At 39.7% G+C, this 22,294-nt stretch overlaps 1 protein-coding gene across 4 annotated transcripts in view; it reads right to left on the reverse strand.

Annotated features, from left to right (window-relative positions):
* The window catches only part of LOC309707248 (plasma membrane calcium-transporting ATPase 1-like), a 133,484-nt gene that overhangs the window by 102,955 nt on the left and 8,235 nt on the right, over positions 1–22,294 (reverse strand). For all 4 annotated transcript variants that reach the window (XM_082534458.1, XM_082534456.1, XM_082534455.1 and 1 more), the window contains one exon: positions 476–535. The gene's annotated coding sequence lies outside the window, so the exon portion shown is untranslated. The remainder of the gene's footprint in view (positions 1–475; positions 536–22,294) is intronic.

Consider the following 22,294-nt stretch of genomic DNA (forward strand, 5'->3'; position numbering starts at 1 on the left):
AGGATTTCTATGCAGCCAACGATGATGAGACTCTAATATCATTCAAAAAGTGCAAATCTAATTGATGCTTAAAAAATGACTTGTTATCATCAATTTTCAAATGGCTAACAAAACACTTCTTTGTAACAACCATTACAAAAGAGTATGCATGCCCATCCTGACACGTGTGTCGAATTCTCAACCATTTCCCTGAAATATCAACTTATGTGCTCCACCCAGATTCAGTTAAACAGCTAAAAAGATACCAGGCCATCATATTTGTTTGGCTCTTTTTGACTCCCTCACAGTCTCCTTTCAACCATCTCAGGGTCAAATTAAACTTTTTGTTGCTAATGCACAACCAAGTCCTGCAGTGGTACTTCTGAGTAAAAAAAAAAAACAAACTCATAAAATATGTATGTGGGGTAATCAGGTTGTTAGTTTTTAACTGTTGCAAATCTGCAACGCCTGCCTCGAGAGGGTTAATGTGTCCCACCTGTTTGTCCTTCGCTGGTTTCCTCCACAGCGGATTCTTTTCACCAGCAAACACAAAGCCCTGTGAAAAAGAATGAAAAGAGGCCACTAAGTTTTAAACACAAGTTAAAGTTTTTCCTTACTCTATGATGAGAAATGAGTATATTCGCTCCAGATACACATACATTCATTTCAAAGTGTGAAGAGTTGCGAGCATTAACTTGCACATAACCATGTCGGTTACATGCCAGCATGCTAACATGAAACTAGCGTGGCTGATTAGATTTATTATCAATCTAATTATAATGATGACATTCAATTAATACGCTGACAAGAAGATGAGTTGGAAAAAAAATCCCCTTGAATCCCCTCTAACGATCATCTGACCTTTAGATCATCCTCCATCGACACAACCCTAGTTTATCAGTCTTCCAGTGTCCACTGTCTCTTTTAAAATAGGGGCCAGTTTCAATTTCTCATAACATGCACGACTGAAGAGCCAGCAGACCAGACAACAGTTGAGACTCACACCAGTCTTATCAAAGCATCTTGTGCAGGGGTTTTTGCATCACAATAATGCAAATGCAGCTTCCTTTATAAGAAAAAGAGGATATTAAAATTAATGGTAACACTTTCTTGCAGGGAAACTGAGCAGCACTGCAGATTTTTACAACTTGGGTCAGTAACCTTTTACATCATAGGAACTTTTTCATATCTCCAGGATGTCACAGTACTGTTCCTATTGGCAATGCAAACCCAAATAGAAAAAAACCCCACACATCCCGAGGATGTAGTTATTCCCCAGTGACTATGGAGTTCAAAAGCACCTTGCAAGCGACAAATTTCAATTAGAAGACACAGAAAAGAGTTGCATTTAAGCATAAATATTGATTTAAATACCACATCAGAGTACCGACAACAACACAGTCTCCTCTCTATTCAATTGTGTAACTTCCATTTGTGTAATCAATATCTTCCACTTATCCAAAGTTGATTTGTGGTGGCAGCATGCTGGGGAGGATGTTCCAGTCATCCTTCTCCCCTACAACTTCTTCCAGTTCCTTATGAGATCCTGAGGTATTCCCAGGCCAAACCACCTTGACTGGCTCCTTGCAACACGGAGGAGCAGCAGCCCTATTCCAACGTCTCTCTCTAAGGCCAGCCCAGCTACCTTCTAGGAGAAGCTCATTTCAATCGCTTGTAATCAGTCTTATTCTTTAGTTCATTTCCAAGATCTCATGACCATACTGTAGGTCACAGTTGCAACACAGACAGTCTGTTAAATCAAAAGTTTATAAAACTTTACCTATTTTATCTAATGGGGGAATGATCTTAATAATGCAGATGAGTTAAGAGTGTGTAAAAACATGTCTCTCCAAAGCAAAGTGTCTCAAATTGAAGAGCATAACAAGTATAATTTCCACAGGCAGCATGTATAAATCCCAAACGCAGAAAACGTATACACAACACTGATGCATTAAGGCCTTTAGTTTCAGACTGCGCTTTCCAGTGTGGTTGTGGGCATATAGAGCTGCTGTGGGCTGGGAAATAAAAAAATCAATCACTCAGTCAATAAAAACAATACATTTTTCTTTCCGTTTATTCCTCGTGGAACTTACTGTTAAACTATTTTTGTCCAGCAAAATGTCTGATGTTAACTTTGAGGCTGGAGTCAATGTGGACTAAACGGGCACTTCAGTCGAACCCTGCTGACATCAGGCGTCTGATGGGAATATAAAGCCCATAGATGTGAAACCAACCCTTTGTTTTAAGAGATTTCAGCCCCCTCACAGGGATGTTTGCCTCCACTTAGATTGTTTTTTTTAGTGGTATTCATGGAACAGTTTTGTTAGCAGCCAGCTTGTTTACTTCTGGACTGGACCTAACAGTGATGTTATCAGCTGTGGGGAAAATTTGGAAACAACAAGTCAGAGGAAAACTTGTTGTTTGGCAACTCAGTACTCGAGTTCATGTTTAAAAACAGCTTAACAGCTTCATCCCCAAATCAAAATGACCTACTTTCTTCTCTGTAATTCACACCAAAGCAAAAAAAGTTCCCTCCTGTCTAATGGTTCTCTGCAGGTTGCTCAGGTTGTTTTTGTTGTGCCTTATCCCACTGTCAGACATACTCCAATTTGGCGACGGTAGTATGCTAGAGAGCCTCCCGGAACTGGAGCTGGAGGGGCCACTTTCGCCACAACCTGGAGTAGGTGGAGAGCTGGGACCACTACACTGAGCTCAGAGCAAAACAAGGACTTTAGTCGCCAGCTACAGCACAAGATGACAGAGCTGGAGTCCATCCACGGGGTGAGAAACATGTTCGAGAGGCAGCTGAGGGGCACAGTTTAGTGTCTTAAAGCATTTATGGTATTCTGTCACGAGTCTCTCTTCACGAGTAAATGGAGGCGTTGTTCTTCACAGCATTACATTTGGTGGGTGTAGTCTGATAGAAAGAAATGAGTTCCTATATGAACTGTGAACATGTTTTTTTCCCCCTTTCTGCAAATAAAGCGCCATCTGATCCCAGTATATTATAGAGAAAGGCAGACATCTCTACAGCCGATATCTCCAAAAACTGGGCAACAGTTTTGCAATATTTCAACACAATAAAAGCAAAAAGCAAATTCTGGGGTCCAAGCATTTAATTAGGGCTGTGCAATATGACCAGAATCTCATATCCCGATATAAAACATCTATCGTCCCGATAACGATATAAATCACAAAAAAATTTATATTTTCTGTAAATTCTGTGAATCTCGGGTAGGTGAAGTGTTTCCAGCTGGGCGTCGTGTAGCTGGAGTCGAGTGTTTTAACCGATGCATGAAACTACACATTTTTAGACATAGGTTGTAACAGCCGCCGTTTTCTTTGTGAGTATTTATTACACGGCGTGCTGCGGGGAAAAGCCTGTTCTAACGTTTGAGTCTAAGGTTTATTTTTTAGCACCTGACGGCTCTTTTTTGCTTCTCATCCGTCAATACTCTGCATACTTTTTCACGTGATTCCGTTTATTTTGAAAAGTCTCCACATGATCTTGAGCTTTATTGTGAAAGGTTTATGTGGAAAATAAACAAGAGGACATGTGATGGTTTTACCGTCGTTGTTGCTAACGACAGCGCATAAAAACAGGCGCTTGTCCGTCCGTAGTGTGGTTATATTAAATATAAGAGAAAGAGAGAACTTTAAGAAATTAATATACTGTAGCCACTACAGTGACCATCAAAACCATGAAAAAAAAATATTGCCGTAAAGTTTATTTTGCGACACCACGAAACAAACGATAGCGTAAAATGAAACGATAGATGTTTTTATATCGTCATCCGATATATATCGTTATATCGAACAGCCCTACATTTAATCATACTTTCCCCCCCCCCTATTCTATAACAAACCCATCAGCCTCTTTCAGCCCTCATCAGTGAAGCAGCACATTACTCAGCCTCAGATGACTGTTGGTGGAGCATCTTGTGACTGAGAGCAGAGCGGAAAAAAAAAAATCCTCACAGTCTGCTGTTTGTTGGGCTGAAAACCAGCTGGACAATGTGACACCAAACATTCCTGGGTTTTGTGAAAAATAACTGTTCAGGCTGACAGAGTGGAGAGTGTCTGAACACAGAAAACACAAGCTGCCATTCATACCAGTGGATGGGAGGAGTGTATCTAACAGTCCAATCGGTGAGCAGCTGAATGTGTGACAGGGTCAAATTCACAAGAGGAATGTGACCAAGGAAACATGTTTCTGTCTCGAGTGTTCAGGACAAGTATCCACGGCAGTGTTGGCAACATTTTTTCCTCAGAGGGCCAGACTGAGTTAGATAGAGTAAGCAGAAGGAAACAAAGTGCTTAAAATCCACTAGAAAATTCCTGAAAAAATTATGAATGTGCCAGTGTCCCTATTTCTGTGTAAAATAGGTTTGCAGAGATTGCAGCAAATATTGTAAGGAAAATGTAGACAGCTGGAAACTAGAAACAGATTTTAATTGTTTATGTTAATATCCTGATAAAAGTTATTTTCGAGTTTCCCAAAAGCTAAAAGATCCATGGATCTGAATTTTAGGCAGAAGAAGGAGAATAATAATAATAAGAAGAAGATAATGACAAAAATCTGACAAATAATAAATAGTCAGCCTTAATGCTATTGCACTGATGCACTCAATTAACTTTGACAGTCTTGATAGATTGCTTTAAACTGTAAAAGCCAAAGAATGTTGACTTTTCTCTGTCAGGCTGTTATGAAATCCGCTTAAATGCCTAATGCATGTATTAATATGCATGTTTGCATCAATGAATGAATAAAGAATGAATACATGATCATAGTCGTGGATATGACTCAGGGTGCATACCTGAACCAAACGGCCATCATAGTACAGACCTGCATCACTGAATCAAGAAAATCAGCTAACACCATTTCCCATGCACATACATTACTGATTAGGGCCACTCAGACATATTTGTTCCTTCATCCGAGACAACAAGGACTCTATTGAATGATGTCCTCACGCTTGTATTGAAAGTACACTGACTGCTCCCATTTCGCATTCCCCCCCAAAGTTCCATTTAGTACTGCAAACTGTGCATTGGACCTCAGCACTATCCTGACACTCTTGTGCCTGGATTGCTTAATCTAAACAGGATTCAAGTTCATCTAATCACAAGTACTGGTCTTACAGTTATGGGTGTGGTTTGGTACTGAGTGAACCTGTTACCCTGTGTAGAGCTTAGGCCTCTAAATTAACTTTCATTATTAAAAAACTAATTTAGCAATAATCTTTGGACAAACAAGTAAAAAAAACATGAAACAATTCAATAAAAACAAAAAACAAACAAATACTAAGTGTGGCAAAAACTACACACAAATTGTGTTCCCCTTGTCATTTTGACTTTATGACTACTTTATGACTTTATATGGTGGCTCCTATCAAATGAATGTGGACTGAGTGTACAGAAATTTATGAATTTGCAGAAAGGGGGGAAAAAAAGTTGGAGAACCAGTTCAAAGACACTCAAAACCAAAATACCTATTAAGTAAGTTAATGACACACACGCACTGATATCAGTGCAGGTAAAAAATAAAAAAAATTTAAAAAAAAAATCACCAGAGATCATCATTTAAATCATGAATGAAAAATGCATTATTCTGCTGCCGTTTTTGAATCTGCTTTCACTAAAACTTGCCTGCTTCACAAAGGCGTTGCCATCTGTACAACACTCAGTGTCAGAATTATCACAGGCCTCCAAGTGTGTTTAATTCACTAGTCTCAGGATAGTGTTCTTTTGCCTGGCAACTAACCAGTTATTCAGCTAATCATATGCGCACCACCTTCAGTGGAACTCCCATCAGTATGTGTACTTCAAATAACTCCGTATCAGCTGCCAGCTACTTCAAGTTCATCTGTTATTGCCACGTAAACATTTCCAAAGCCAAACGCACTTGAATGCAAAGATAATTAAATTTATTTCACTACCAACACACACACAGACCAGGAAACTTGTATGTGATTAGTATCATGTTCAAGGACACTTCAGCCTCTAGACGTGAGGAGCTACAGATGAAACCACCAACTCTGCAGTTAATTTACAACCAGTTCTACGGACTCATCCACTTTTTTCCCCCCATAGTGTTGAAAAGGCTAAATTTCTCCATTTTGAAGATTCTGTGTGTGAAAGCAGAATCCAAGAATATGACACAGAGTCACATGAAAGCATGCACAGAATGTTCTGTGTGGACAATGTTCTGTGCCTCTCCTGTTTTTGTTTTTTTTTTCCTGGTGAACTTTGAAATGAAAAGCCACTTCGGTTTTATTGAGCACATGATCTTACACAGCTGAGCCCAAAGGCCTCGCTCAGTGGACTCAGAGTCAAACTGTGGAAAACACAAAAACGCACCGGCAGGTCACTGGACCAGACCTCCAGAGCAGTTTCTGGTCCTCAGAGTCAGAAAGTCACCGAGTTGTTAACAACAGCCGGAGATGAAGAAACAGAAATGGAACAGCTGAGAATAAATTCAGCCTTTGAATTTATTTACTTATTTATTCTGCTTTCCCAAACAGCAGAGGAGCGAGCGGGTCCCTGTTCCTCTCTGATGTGTTTTATGTTTTAACAGATTTCATCTTGTCCCAGTTTGGAGCATCTTGGCTGTGATGGCAGTGTGTGCGTTCAGATCGGAGCCCTGCGTGTCTGTGCGTGCACGCTGTGATGAATGCCTGCGTGTTGATTGTGAGAGCTACGCCCAGCTCTCCAAAACAAACATTGCATTCCACCGATCCTCTGCACCAGTCACAGACCGGGAACAGGAATGAGGCCTGAGTGGGATTCCCACCTGGTAGGCAGAGGAGATGTGTACGTAGCAGAGTTCCCTGCTGGCAGAGCTCCCGGTCAGCTCAACAACACATTGACAGGAGGATAGAAAACAAACCACAGCGGGGACTCTTTGCAGCGTCTGCAGTCTGAACATGAACTGACTACTGGCAGGGATTCCCCCACAGAACAGTGCAGTCCACCCACATCCTAAAACAGCTCATGTAAAAACAGACCATGGCCACACCGCCTAAACTATAGTGACCCCCATCTCATCCCACACATCGGATATGCTGTGCTGAGGTTATACATTCACTAAATTTAAGGTATAAAAGAAGGCTCTGTTTATTTAAGGCAGGGTTGGACACCTCTTGTATAAAACACTAATCTTTTTGCCACACTTGGCTGGATTAGCTGGGATGCACTGCAGGGACATAGTCTTTGGGTAATTGGGCTGCAAACGTTGTTCAAATATCCTTGAAAGGTCTTTTACCCATGGATCACTGCAAACAATTGCAAAGTAGTGATAAGAAGTGGAAAATGATATCAAAATCAAAGTTCAAAAAATAAACATAAAACATTTCCAGCACAGTTTAGCTTTATCCTTGCCACATTAGCGGGCCATTTCCGGTAGAAATGTGAACATAATGAGTAACAAATATTAAAAAATATTGCAGCAGCACATAAATATGAGCTGGACTCCAAATGGTCACTTGAAGGTTAAAAACATAAACAGTGCGCACAATATTGATCTAAATTTACCATATATGATGTGAAATGCGTTCATTTGATGTCAATCAATTTAAATGTTGCCACAAACATACCTTAATGCAGCGGTCCCCAACCTTTTTTGCGCCACGGACCGGTTTATGCCCGACAATATTTTCACAAACCGGCCTTTAAGGTGTCGCGGATAAATACAGCAAAATAAAACTAGTACCGGTACCGAAAAAAAGAAGATTTATTCATAACACACGTGAAAAGACCCAGGAAAACAGAGTTAATGATAAAAACGATAACAAAATAACGCTAAAAACCGATAAAAACCCTGAAAACCATACATTTCACACCCGAGCCTCAACTCTCGCGGCCCGGTACCAAACGATTCACAGACCGGTACCGGTCCGTGGCCCGGGGCTGCCTTAATGCATCCCTAACAATGCCTTCATTAAAACAAATAATAAAATGGAGGTTGCTGGCCCATTAAACAATGGTACTGACACCAGCAGTGTTCAAAGTACCCTTTAACTGTAAAACTCGCTCTGCAATAAGATGACTCATATGTTAAAATTCTGTAAAATTATCCAGTGGTTAATGAGGTGTTTTTTTCCAAGGGGAACAAACCACATAATTAACAAAATATGGCAACATATATCATGCTAATGGCCAAAAACCTTATTGTTCTTCTCTGTGAGTCTTTAAAATGATGCAGCCGATGCTCCAACTGCATTCATGTGAGAACAAATCTGATAAGGAACTATGTAGGTTACACTGATATTTCCACCAAATCTTTTACAGTACTCAGCCTCCAGTGGAGCTTCAAAGGATTAGATGACAGAGAAAGACAGAAGTCTGGTGGTGGGGGGAAAAAGAAAGAAATATACTCCACCTCTGCTCATTTTATGGAGAAAAATAAAATGGTTCAAGCACCAACACCAACACTGTTTTGAATTTTAAAAAAAGTTTCTGAGGTCAAAAAGCAACATGTCAAATAAAGGGAGGAAACAGACACACAGAAACAGCACCTGTTGGGAGTGTAAGTAGAGGGAAGTGAAATTTTGACTGTTGCCAACACAACATGAGGAAACCACCGAGCCTTCACTTCCTGTTGGCTCTCCATGTGCCCTCCATCTGCTCACTTCCTCCTCTGACTGGTGCCTTTTTTTCGGACCGTCTCTGAGAACAGAATCTTCCTATACATCTGAAATTTTAAGAAGCTCCTCTGAAGTCATGAAGTACCAGATTGAAAAAAAATAAAATAAATGACAATAATAATTAAGAGAGAAGGAGATGGAGGAAGAGTCTGATGCCTACCTCAAACTATGTTGTATGACTGACTTCCACACACTTTGTCACAAATGCATGATGATGTTTTACTACAGAAAAGTTGCGTATAAAAATATTTTTCAGTGTTAAACATTATGTGTGTGTTTGGGTGTCACCTTCACCTCAAACCTGGTTGTCACGCACACTTTGTTTCAGCCACCTGAGTGGAAAAATCCTGTGGGTTTTCTACAGACTTATACAGAGGTTCAGCATTTTCCAAGTCAAGCAGAATGTGGACTGTTGTGTGAGACATTGTTATATCCCTTGCATCTCTTTAGCCTTTTATTGAAACAGAGATTTTCTCCCTCTCTCTCTACGTGCTGCAGCTGAACAGCATTCTGGTCAGTAGTGGAAGTGCACATCTAGCCCCCGACAAAGCGCTTCTTGCCATTTGGGCTCTCTGTTGTATGGTTGCTAGGATTAGTCGTGTTTAGTTTCACTAGAAATCTGTCCTTTGAAACAGACTTGTGGCAAACCTGTAAAACCTCAGTATGCTTTCTTTTGTGTTTGAATAAATCTGGCTGCAAGCTTGGTGGGAGTTTTCTGACAGTATTTAAACACTTTCTCTCCTCTTTTGTGGCTAGCCAGGGAGCCTAGGTTTTATAGTTTTGCTTTGTTTTGTTTTTTTTTTTGTTTTTTTAAACCTACAGCTCGGTGTTTCTCTTCTTTCTAGAAAAAGTGGATAGGTGTGGGTGGGGGTCTGTTTGTTGGTTTGGCCTTGAAGACCCAGAAGGCTATTTTCTTGCTTTCCTTTTCCTAACCAATGCAATATAACCTACAGAACTGTACTTCAAACAAATGAGCATCAGGAAAGCGTTTACTGGGGTTAAAGGTCAGGGGAGCCAACAGCTTATTCCCCATAGATTTCTATAAAACAGTAAGTCTTTTAGAAACCAGAGGAGTCGCCCAATGCTGTCAATTTAAAAATAAAAATAAAAATCAGATTTCACTGGCTTTACTTTTCCCAAAGTAAAGCCACATCCCCCTTTTATACCATCTATGGTATGCACAAAAGCACTATTGTTCTGCATATTTTTAAGGCAATGACTCTGCGTCACCATCCTTAACAGAAGCCTGTTCAAATTCCTCCTATTTCCAGCCATTTCTGCCCATCCTGATGATTTCCCTTTGGGAATAAGAGCAAATACAAATTTCAGGAAAAACACAACTAAACAGATTAAAATATTTACCTCTGAGTCATTTCACTTGGAGTTCTTTTTAGCTGGTTCAAACCTCTCTGGTCTTGGACAGACACTTTCTCCTGTGGCTTCGGTCTTTTTATTCCCTCGTCTTTATCAGTTGGTAACATGTAGCAGAGGGCTGCCAAGTAGGCTGCCCCTCTTGAATATATGCACACCCAAACACAAGAGTGGGCTGCACACTCTTCACAGACACCAACCTGAATTACACAGCCGCTCAGCCAAGGAGCTGAGTCAGATTACCGCAGTCTGTTTAATATACAACATCTAAAGGTGAGCGTTATGGAGCTTTCGGGAAGGGAGTGGCTCTTGTACCTGCCTCTATTGGAACCGGTGTAAACAGGACTGTAGCCACTCCAGCTGGAGAGTCGGCCTTTCTTATCACTCTGCCAGAGTCGATGATGGTTTAACCTTTTTTAAATAGTGAGCACACAGGAAGAGGATGCACGAGCAGCTTTTACAGCTGTCTGAGTTCTCTGAATTAGGAGCAATAGGACTGAAGAAGGTCATTTACAGCAAATAAGCTCCATTTTAATCTCTATTTTAGATCTATAAAATCTCTGTGATATGCAGAAAACGTATATGAAAGTGTATTTATATTTGCAACTAGGGTTAGGTGACTATTGTGCTTGTCTTTTTGTTAGCAAAGTTACATTAGTCAAAAGTCATGAAAGGCACAGATTCATTATAGTCATTCATGTTTAGATTCATTAATATAGTGCTGCCTTCTGTTGTTTGTTTGTTTTTTAGGGTTATTCGGTTTTCCTTTATTTTTTACCATTGTGAGACAGGTTCAAAACTATATATCACCTCAGGATATTGGAAGAATTGTCTTGATTTTCAAGAAAAATATCCAAAACTAGTCTTGATCCAAATATCCTTCTGGATCTTGATTCCTTCTGTTAAGGGAATTTTCATTCTTAACGGAGGTCTCAGATTGCTCTTATCATCAATTAATTTGCTGATTATTTTTGCAACAAGTGTCTCGTCTACAAAAGATTACAAAACTGAGAACTGGCAACCGGAATTCTCTAGAGCACAAAGCAGCGCCAGCAAAATTTCATTTTCTGTCTGAACAACAGTCCAAAATCTGAAATATTCAAGTTGCTCTAAGGTAGACATGGAAAAGCAGCAAATTCTCACATTTTAAAACAGAAACATTTTTGCCGTTTCTGATTGAAAATTTAAAAAAAAGAAGAAAAAAAAGAGCATAATTCAAATAGTTGGTGTATAATTTTCTACTAAATGAACTAACTGTTGTGAATATAACTTATCCTCATAGCAACAGCATAGTTATCCAGCATCACCTGACATCAACTGTAACAACCCACAGAGCAAAAAAAATAAAACACACTCACACTTATCCATCTATGCTAATACAGTCACACAGACTCACACAGCCTGGCTCACTGCAGCTCATCACATTCACAACAAGCTTCAACACCTCTCTGCAACAATGGCTTCATCAGGATTCACACACACACACACACACACACACACACACACACACACACACACACACACACACACACACACACACACGCCTGAGTGTGTCTTAGCGGCAGCTTCACCTTTGTGAGGTGAGAAATGTTAAACTGAGAGCACCAAGACAGATAAATGTGCATTAGATTTGCTAAGATTTCTTTTTAAAATTGTATATATCCTGTGAGACACACAAACATTTAGTACACACGTGTACAGTACGTCAATGTCAAACAGCTACATGTGGGCCAGCATTATCGTAGCTACATACAGTGGGGCAAAAAAGTATTTAGTCAGCCACCGATTGTGCAAGTTCCCCCACTTAAAATGATGACAGAGGTCAGTAATTTGCACCAGAGGTACACTTCAACTGTGAGAGACAGAATGTGAAAAAAAAAAATCCATGAATCCACATGGTAGGATTTGTAAAGAATTTATTCGTAAATCAGGGTGGAAAATAAGTATTTGGTCAATAACAAAAATACAACTCAATACTTTGTAACATAACCTTTGTTGGCAATAACAGAGGTCAAACGTTTACTATAGGTCTTTACCAGGTTTGCACACACAGTAGCTGGTATTTTGGCCCATTCCTCCATGCAGATCTTCTCGAGAGCAGTGATGTTTTGGGGCTGTCGCCGAGCAACACGGACTTTCAACTCCCGCCACAGATTTTCTATGGGGTTGAGGTCTGGAGACTGGCTAGGCCACTCCAGGACTTTCAAATGCTTCTTACGGAGCCACTCCTTTGTTGCCCGGGCGGTGTGTTTTGGATCATTGTCATGTTGGAAGACCCAGCCTCGTTTCATCTTCAAAGTTCTCACTGATGGAAGGAGGTTTTGGCTCAAAATCTCACGATACATGGCCCCATTCATTCTGTCCTTAACACGGATCAGTCGTCCTGTCCCCTTGGCAGAAAAACAGCCCCATAGCATGATGTTTCCACCCCCATGCTTCACAGTAGGTATGGTGTTCTTGGGATGCAACTCAGTATTCTTCTTCCTCCAAACACGATGAGTTGAGTTTATACCAAAAAGTTCTACTTTGGTTTCATCTGACCACATGACATTCTCCCAATCCTCTGCTGTATCATCCATGTGCTCTCTGGCAAACTTCAGACGGGCCTGGACATGCACCTGGCTTCAGCAACGGAACACGTCTGGCACTGCGGGATTTGATTCCCTGCCGTTGTAGTGTGTTACTGATGGTGACCTTTGTTACTTTGGTCCCAGCTCTCTGCAGGTCATTCACCAGGTCCCCCCGTGTGGTTCTGGGATCTTTGCTCACCGTTCTCATGATCATTTTGACCCCACGGGATGAGATCTTGCGTGGAGCCCCAGATCGAGGGAGATTATCAGTGGTCTTGTATGTCTTCCATTTTCTGATGATTGCTCCCACAGTTGATTTTTTCACACCAAGCTGCTTGCCTATTGTAGATTCACTCTTCCCAGTCTGGTGCAGGTCTACAATACTTTTCCTGGTGTCCTTCGAAAGCTCTTTGGTCTTGGCCATGGCGGAGTTTGGAGTCTGACTGTTTGAGGCTGTGGACAGGTGTCTTTTATACAGATGATGAGTTCAAACAGGTGCCATTCATATAGGTAACGAGTGGGGAACAGAAAAGCTTCTTACAGAAGACGTTACAGGTCTGTGAGAGCCAGAGATTTTCCTTGTTTGAGGTGACCAAATACTTATTTTCCACCCTAATTTACGAATAAATTCTTTACAAATCCTACCATGCAGATTCATGGATTTTTTTTTCACATTCTGTCTCTCACAGTTGAAGTGTACCTCTGGTGAAAATTACTGACCTCTGTCATCATTTTAAGTGGGTGAACTTGCACAATCGGTGGCTGACTAAATACTTTTTTGCCCCACTGTATGCCAAACGGCAGCCTGATCTGAACCACTGAGTCATTGTCCACATATCTGATTTTTTTTTTCAGTGCTTCCAACAGGTCTCTTTTTGTGCTAATCGATAAGCGTTTCCATGGATGGAAAAACAAATAGCCAATCACAGCCTTTGTGGGTGGAAGGACAACATTTTCATGTCCCAGAGCCAGAAAAAATACGAGTATGTGCTGCTTTCTGAATTTCAGCTTACAAAACATGATAAAAAGCAAACTCAAACCATGAGCACTGTCAGAATAATGAATAAATAACGAACAATGAAAAGGAATTGGAATTCAAATGGATCACCGGTGCGGCAAACAGCAGAGAAAGGTAAAAGCTGGTGGCAGACAATTAAAATTATTTATTACCCAGATTGAATCTAATCATTGTCGCCACATAATGTAGATTGGAAATAATTAGACTGACTGCCTACAAATATTTTTGCCATAAACCCACAGTACAATCCCCAGTCTTTCAGGAGTAAGGGACAGACTGAATGAGTCAGCAAAAGAAATCCTTATTTATACTGCAACTTCTTCTTCGATGTTGCTTCTAAACCACGTCTCATTCTGCTGTATGTTGGTGTGATTACAGCTGTTTTGTGTGCACTAGGACTTGGAAACCAGGACAAAGCTCGATGTTGGTGGGAATCTTTGCTGCTTATAATACAGAAAATGCAGTGCCTTTTGTAACTTTTAATTAGGCTGATAATCAACAGTTTACCTCCAAAGACACAAAGTCCTTTATTTTTATCTTGAATTTAATTTGTCACCTCAGATTGTGCACAGATGGAGCTGTTATTTAATTCTAAAAAAAAAAAAAATCTACTGCATGGAGCATGTCAAGAAAAAAAAATTGAGATGCAGCTAAATTTCTAGTTTTGCTTCTTTCTTACTTTTTTCTTAAAAAAGAAAAAAAAACTCAACTTGTTAATTAGTCACTATGATCATCCCCAACTCAAATTGAAAACGTTCCCTCACTCACGTCTGCAGCAAAGCAAATTATTAATGGTTAACAAACAGATTATTGACAGTCTAAGTGTTAGTTTAACTTTGAGTTTTTGTGCATTATGCACAGTGAGGGATGATGTAGGAAAAATAAAATCCAGGTCACTGGAGGAGCGATCATGGCCTCGATTAGTAGTCTTCTACTCACATACTGTCCATGAAAACCTCTAACTATCCAGGCTGCCGGAAGTTCATCACATAAAAGAGTTTAGTGAAATATATCCTGCATTTGTTAGCAGCTAACAGCTCTGACTCCAGACTTTAAATGAACCTTTTATCACCAATAATTATGTTTTTATTACTAAAGCATTAGAAAATAAAAGCATGCACAGCAGGTAGCGGCATCTTAATTTTAGCTGCTGTGACCCTCGCTGAGGTTGTTGATTAACATGACAAACATCAAAAGCAGCAGCTTCAACAAGCAGCAGATAATTAATGTTGATTCCATAACAGCTAAAATTACAGTTTTGGTTGTTGTCCAGTGAAAACGGTCTCTACAGCCAAACAGAAACATGACTCTGACACTGAGCGCTGTTTCGTATCAGATAAATATCAGGAGAACCACCCAGTTTAACTTCTAAGGGTATAATATAAATTTCTTATCAGCTTCACAGTGTGAATCAGGACCTCCATTATTTGAATCTGATTCATATTTAATCAACACTTCATATCATCTCCTGCTCATCTAATTTTCTGGTTCAGGCTACAGGCTGCCGATGTTTATTATGGCACTAATATAAACTGTAACGCACAAACAAAGGTGATTACCGATCCGAATTCAATATTTGACTCATAACTTTAGTTACTTTAAAGTGATGAAAGCTGAGCATAATTACAGTGGATGAGCAGATTTGATAAAATAGCAATCCTCATCACATCTCAGGAACTCTGCCAACTACTGAGACTGACTCTTTGGTTGAGCTCATTTCAAGAGTGTTGACAAAAATGCTGTTTCTGAATTTTCCTCCTGCTGCTCAAACCTTCCTGTCTATCATAAATGCACAAACACCCACATCTCCACCCACTAAACACCTGCCAAGCAGCACACACACTCACACATCCACACGCAGGCGTTATGTAAGTGTGTGTCAGGAGGACACTCTCAGACGGTCCAGTTACAATCATCAATCCTGCTGACGCCTCCATGTCATCTGTGTGGATATTTCTATAAAGCAGGTGGACAGTGAACCCACTGCAGTGAGGTGGAGGCAGACTCCCATCCAATACTAGACTCACACATGGCCAAAATATGGTCTGTGGACCAGATGCCGGCCCCCTGACATCCTGAAGGGAGAATTTAACACGTCCCCAAAATAAAAAAAAATGTAAAAAGTTTTAGCTTGGGACAGGGAGCATGCAAAAGCAGGTACACCCAAGCCTTCAAAACATTAATAAATACAATACTTTGTGATAATAAATAACAGGTATCAGCTGTCTTTTTGCAACGTTTCATCTGGCAGGCAAACTCTAATGCCTTGAACTCCAGTTTGCAGCTGTAATTCCTGCCCTCGGTGACCTCTGTATAGCCAACCAGTTCTCTGCATGCTGCAGGTTCAGGTAAGAATGACCCTTGTTAGTTGGTCACAATCGATATCCAAGAAAAAACAAGGACTGCAGTCCAAGATATTGGGAGCTAGAGTCTGTTGAACCATGGGATGAGAGTCTTGGTACCACCACAGCTGTGACCTGATAACTCTACGGGTAAACACAAGATGGGAGCTAGCTAGCTAGTGAATGAACATTCAATATAACAGAAGGGATTGTCCAATAGTAAACTGATCATGGATGTTAAAAAAAAAAAATTAAATGAAAAATATATTTGGCTGACTAGTAATATAGCATGTGGAAGACATTGTATCTCCCCGCCCCCAAAAAAAGAGTTATTAAATAGTAAACATACGCTAAGCTCAGTGATGCCTGTGGTGGTACTGCAACGTATTGAAAATCTGAGTTACCTACAAAATTTAAAACAGAGGCTAAAAAATTAATTTGAATTAAATCATAATTATGAATAAAATTATCCTTAAACACATTAAGCATCGATATGAATTGTAGACACTGAAAAAGGTTTCTTACTGAAAGTTCTTGATTTTTTTTTACCAGGTGTAAAATCCCCACGTTTTTGTTATGTCTGCAAAAACGTGGGGATTTTAACATATTTCAGGACTGTATGTGTTCATGTGTCTGTTTAGTCATTTAATGTGTGGCGCTTCATTTATTATATCCAATTCAGTCTGGCCCTCAGAAGAAAAATGCTGCATGCTTTTGCTCTCTCTGGACAACTGTGAGTCCATTATTGCGTCTTCTGTCATGTTCGCTGATCAGAGGAACAAAGGTCGACTGTGCTGAATCCTCCTTCATGCTTTGAAGAGTGTTTGTAGTCACTTTAATCCGTCATCTCTACCACTGGACTAGTTTCACCAGTCTAACGCTAAGAAGCCTTAAGCTTCAGTACTGTTGCTATGGTTACCTGCACTTGAACATACAAGAACAGGTCTGATATTTCCATGTCTTGCACATGCTGCTGGTGCAAGTGAGTTGGATTGAAACAAAGACCAAATTATCACCAATGTGAGGCTCATGATAGATTCTGCATAACGTACATTTTATTTAGCCTACTTTTTGGGGGGTTTTCGCCATTAAATTACTTGCAGTGGATCTCAACTTTGTATTTCAGTGCCTCCAGAATTCAAACAGTTTTTTCTTAAAGAAACCAAATGTTTTCTAATCCATTTGATATTATTTTTAGAAAGTAAAAAAATAAAATAAAAAAAATGCTCACGCAACCTGCAGACCTTGAAATGAGCTTGTCCAGTATATCTTGGAGCAGATCAGAAAACATTTAAATGATTAAAAGAAAAAAAACAAAAAACAAAAACGCATGTAGCTCACTGGTTAGTGCACTTTTCAAAGTGCATTCCCCAATGTTAGTTTTGGGCACCACTATTTTGTTTTTGGAGCCAAAAGTGACCAAATTTGGAAAAAAAGGTTTGAGTGCAAAAATTATCAGCTAAAAATAGAAGACGTGGTTTACAAGCTGTATCGATAAACCATATGGATACAATGTGCAGACACATACTTGTTAATTAGTGCTAAATAGCAGACTGATAAAATATTGCAATAAACATAGAGCACTAACTTCTTGGATCATCAGAGGTTTTCATTAAAATTACTCAAAAGCCACCTACACCATAAATATTAGGGTGAGGCAAACAATTAATTTTGATAGTCGACTAGTCACCGATTATTTTTGCAATTAGTTGACTAATCAGATCATGCATCCACTGGATGTAAAACGTAGTTTATTGCATCAGCATGCGTCTGCGCTTATATAACTATCATTAGCTTACAGCTTGAAGTGTTTAAGGTATGTGCTAACGAAAAATAAACCAAAAATGATAGTTTAAACTTTTAATGAATTTTGCAGATTGTCTCAGTGGAGTTTAATAAACTCAGCCGTCTGCTCCTTGCTATCTAAAATATAACAGGACACTGGAGTAAATTCTCTACTATCTCACACTTCTGTTTAATCAGTTTTCTGTTTGACGTTTATTCAGCTGTGTGAAAACGAACTTTGATCTCAGCCAAACAGATTTACTTAGGAACAAATAAAAGACTGAAAAAGCCAAACAATAACATTTTTAAGTTATCTAAGTGACTTATATATATATATATCATGTTTAACCTGAGTAGCGAAAGACCGCAGGGGGTTTGAAAACGACTTACCGGGAGTCCACTGTTCTCACCGGCTCTAGTGAGCCTTGAACCCCGGCTAGCTATCCTAACATATGTCTCCGAATACGTCGCAGCACTTTTACAAATATGTGACCGAACCGAACAGATATTTGAACTTTACACAGCTACATTATTTCCTGAAAACATGTTAAAAGTTTATTTTGTGACCTAGAAAGAGTAATAAAAGTAATATTAAAACTAAGTAGCTACCGCCATTGTTGGAAACAGGAATTGGCTGAGCTGTGCAATGAATTCTGGGATAGGTTTGGTCATACGCCCGACCCATCCTTCAAATCAGGGGAAAAGTAGGATGCGTTTGTCGGCTGCATTTGCAGAAGTCTTCGAATTTGGACAGGCTTCAAATGCTGCCTCCGAAGGATGCGGTTCCTGAATTTGGACACAGCTACGATACCGGAGTTGCTTCTTCTTCTTCGGGGTTTAACGGCAGCTGGCATCCTTGTGCAGTCAGTGCTGCCATCTTCTTTTTCAGTCCGTTATTACACTCTGAAATCCTACTACTTATTCCTGTCTTTCAGGATCTCACAAGGCTTTAAATGAGGCGTCGACTATTAAATTTGTGATCGACGATTTTGATAGTCGACGTAATCGTGACTAGTCGACTAATCGTGGCAACCCTAATAAACTTGGTGTTGAAATTCAGTTTAATGAATTCATCAACATGTTCTTTTCAAAGCTGGGAAACACAGGAGTCTATGGGGATTGAATCACTTTTGGAACCAGCCTCAAGAGTTCATGAGATGAAATGCACTTTTTGGTACATTTGAGTGTATCTTGTTATTTGATTCAATTTCAAATAAAAATGTGAGCTAATGCAAATATTACACTAACCCCAACCATGAGCATGCAAGTCAACCACAAAGACTCCCTTTGTGAGACACACTAGAAACAAAAAAAGAACATTTGAGCCCTTTTCAAGGGCTTCAGCTCTCATGTTATTCATAATTTCAGTTTGTTAACCTCCAATTCGTGGCGTATTTTGTATCTGCAGCTCATGGGTACTGCTGCCTGAGTGAGGATTTCCTGCTTAAATATTTTACAATTGAATAAAATGGATAGCATGCAGTCATAGTTCAGCAGTTCTTTATTACAGTGGGATGACCTCTTTTTTTTGCCAGCAGGGATATGAAAAAATGATAAAGGCCAATGGCTCTATTATAACCACAATCACTGAGGCTCTGCAGAGCAGAGAGCATGCATATCTTAAATATAGGCCTGAGCTTCTCAAAGCTGCACTGCATTCATTAATTTTTGATATGAACTTACATAAGAGACAAAGTGAGCGCTGCAGGGTCTGTCTTACAGGCAGGGACTCCGCCTGCAGAGGGGTTTCCACATTTCACTAAATCTTAAAACCACGTCCATACAAGTGTAATGGATGGTGTTTTTGGATGCAACAGGCATGGATGATACCGACTGCTACATGAGCATGAATCTCCACAGGTTGTGAGGTGGATGGTGTCATGACAGTGACAGTATAAACATGTCCACCTTTGAAGATGTTGCTATACTTTTTTTTTTTTTTTAACAATAGACTGATGCCTTTATATGTCTCCTTGTAACAGCAAAACAGCAATATGTAAATTATTGCATTTTCTTAATTTATGTGCAGTAAAGTACTTTAATGTGATAGAATGATTTCCTGTATCAAAAATGAGAAAAATGACAATGATAATATCCCAGAGTTGATGTCTTTAGATTGATAGTTGTTTTGGAATCAACCAATTGTCATTATATAAAACACACACACACACACACACGATAATGGATTTTACCCATAAAAGAGCCTTTCTTTTGAAGAACAGATCATCACAAACTTCGTACCAGTGTCAATGGTAAAAAGCTGAAATTACATTTTACAATAAAAAGTCTAAACACTATAAAATGTCAGACAAGAAAATAAAAGCTCCAAGATAAAAACAACCTGAAAGCAATAAAAGAGTTAGTTTGTTCAAATAATTTCCAAACCGAGTCAAAAGATGAGATGAGATATATATTTGTATTATTTTAATACTTGAAAGGAAGCTGAAAGGAAGCGGCTCTCCGCTAAGAAAATGTAATAAAAAAGGCAATACATTTTTAAAAAGTATTTTCAGCACAAACAGCAACTTTAACATACAGAAGAATGAACACCCAGCGGTTCAAAGTTCGGCAGTAAGGGAGGAAGCGGTTTTGCCTCGGGGTGACTCAGATCACATCGATCTGTAAATCAAGTCCCAGATGGTTTAGACTCCATCTGGGGTCTGAAGGTCTGACTCAGTGAGATCACAACAACACACTTGTTTGCAGTCTCATTGTCAGTGTAGCAGGTCAGCCTGAGATGTCAACACTTGCAACGAAAAAGGCATATGGATAAAAACCAGCACGAATGTCTCGATGTACATCTGCGTCACGCCTCTTGTTTTAATGCCCACAGCAGCCAAGGAACAGCTTGCATTTAAGTGAAGTAAGAGCCACAATTGTTTTTCACTTTTACTGCAAAAATGGCTGCTAAGCCAGTGTCTACAGACTGAAAACAGAATCAGATGAGACTGCAACAAACAGACGCTTCCTATGCAGTGCTGCAATTTAATAAGTAAAAACAGTACATGTAGAATCTTAGGGCGAGGGCTTTTTATCGAGTCACCATTTTGAAAGCAGAGCTGAATACACACAGTGAGACAGCATGTACCACACAACAACATGTATGGCAGTTTTACTTGGTACTTCAACAACTACACAGACGCAGAATGAAGCACCAGCTCCTCTTTTCCGTCCACTTGGTGGAGAAGCGCTGATTTACAGCAATCTACCAAATGGAACAAAAATAAAAACACATGCTAGAGCCGCTCTTCCATACAGAACGGACATTGGTTAAAATTAATATAAATATATATCCGGCCACTATACGAGTCACACCTCTTTACATTTACTGTCTGATATTCAATATCCAACCTAAAACAAACATTAATTGAATGATGAAACCTTCAGCCTGCCCCTGAACTATTAATGTTAATAACAATTTAATTTTTCACAACAAAGATACCAGCTATGTGCTGCATGTGGTGCTGTTAAATAGTCTTCTTAAGAACTGTTATGGAAGGAGCAATTACACTCTGCTGCAGACACGGATGAGTAGGCAGTGCTGTTATACTTCTTAGAAGTCTGACTAGTTGCTACATTGTAATGTGAAGTCTCCGCTTCTGAGTTGCCATCTGACTGGACATTTATGCTTCAGTGGGGAATCTAGCTAAGTTGTAACCGCAAACTGTGGCGTCGACACAGCTCACAACTCACAGCCTGTATATATCCAGCTACTCTTACACTGCAGTTTTTCATTTTAAGAATACCCTTCATCAATTTAAATATAAGGAGTAATAATTTAAAAAAAAAAAATCTAAATTCATGGAGGGAGATTGCTGAAACTATCAAAATGGATACAAGGGAATATACCAGCATTGCAGCATTTTATTTGTTTCTATCAGCTGGTACCCCACATAAAACATAGGGACACAACCACACGGTAATTAACACAATGCACCTCGCACGAGAAATGTTGACAGCAACGGCGGCCACTTAAATCGGTTACATTTTAGGCTCTACAAGTAAATCACTGCAGAAGTTTAAATCAGGCCTGATTATGAAATTCATATCCCTCTGACTCAACCAGAGCCAAGCAGACTCACAGACATGGAATCTATAACATGCTTTTAACTGACTGACACGACCGGAAAGCATCTGCGTGGCCATAAAAAAAGCTGGTTAAATTCTTTGAATACCTATACTGCTTTTTTTATTACCACTTTTAGCAAAGAATATGCCTGCGAACAATCCGTAAACAGCGTTGTCAATGTTATGTTGATGGTGTTGTTCAATAAATATTAGTGTGTTTTTGTATAAGCTAGGATGTGTTTTGAACCTTCACCTTCAGCCATGTTAAACCCACCTGTAAATCCTGAAGCTAAATCTTATGAATCTTTTGTGCATTGTGGTTCCCATTTCCCAAGTCCTTAAATTCTCTCTCGCATTGATGGAAAACGGCATCAAGGTCAAGGAAAAGTGATTAGACAAAGACACGGGGTTACTTTTTGGACTTTTTGACCACAGCCTTGGTTAATTCTTCTTAGGCTAAAGGAGCTAGAGCCTCATGCAGGCCATTCAAATGACAGACGCACTGAGTCAGCATAC

The sequence above is a fragment of the Aulonocara stuartgranti genome (genome assembly GCF_965226115.1).
Source record: "Aulonocara stuartgranti genome assembly, chromosome: 5".
Classification (NCBI taxonomy): domain Eukaryota; kingdom Metazoa; phylum Chordata; class Actinopteri; order Cichliformes; family Cichlidae; genus Aulonocara; species Aulonocara stuartgranti.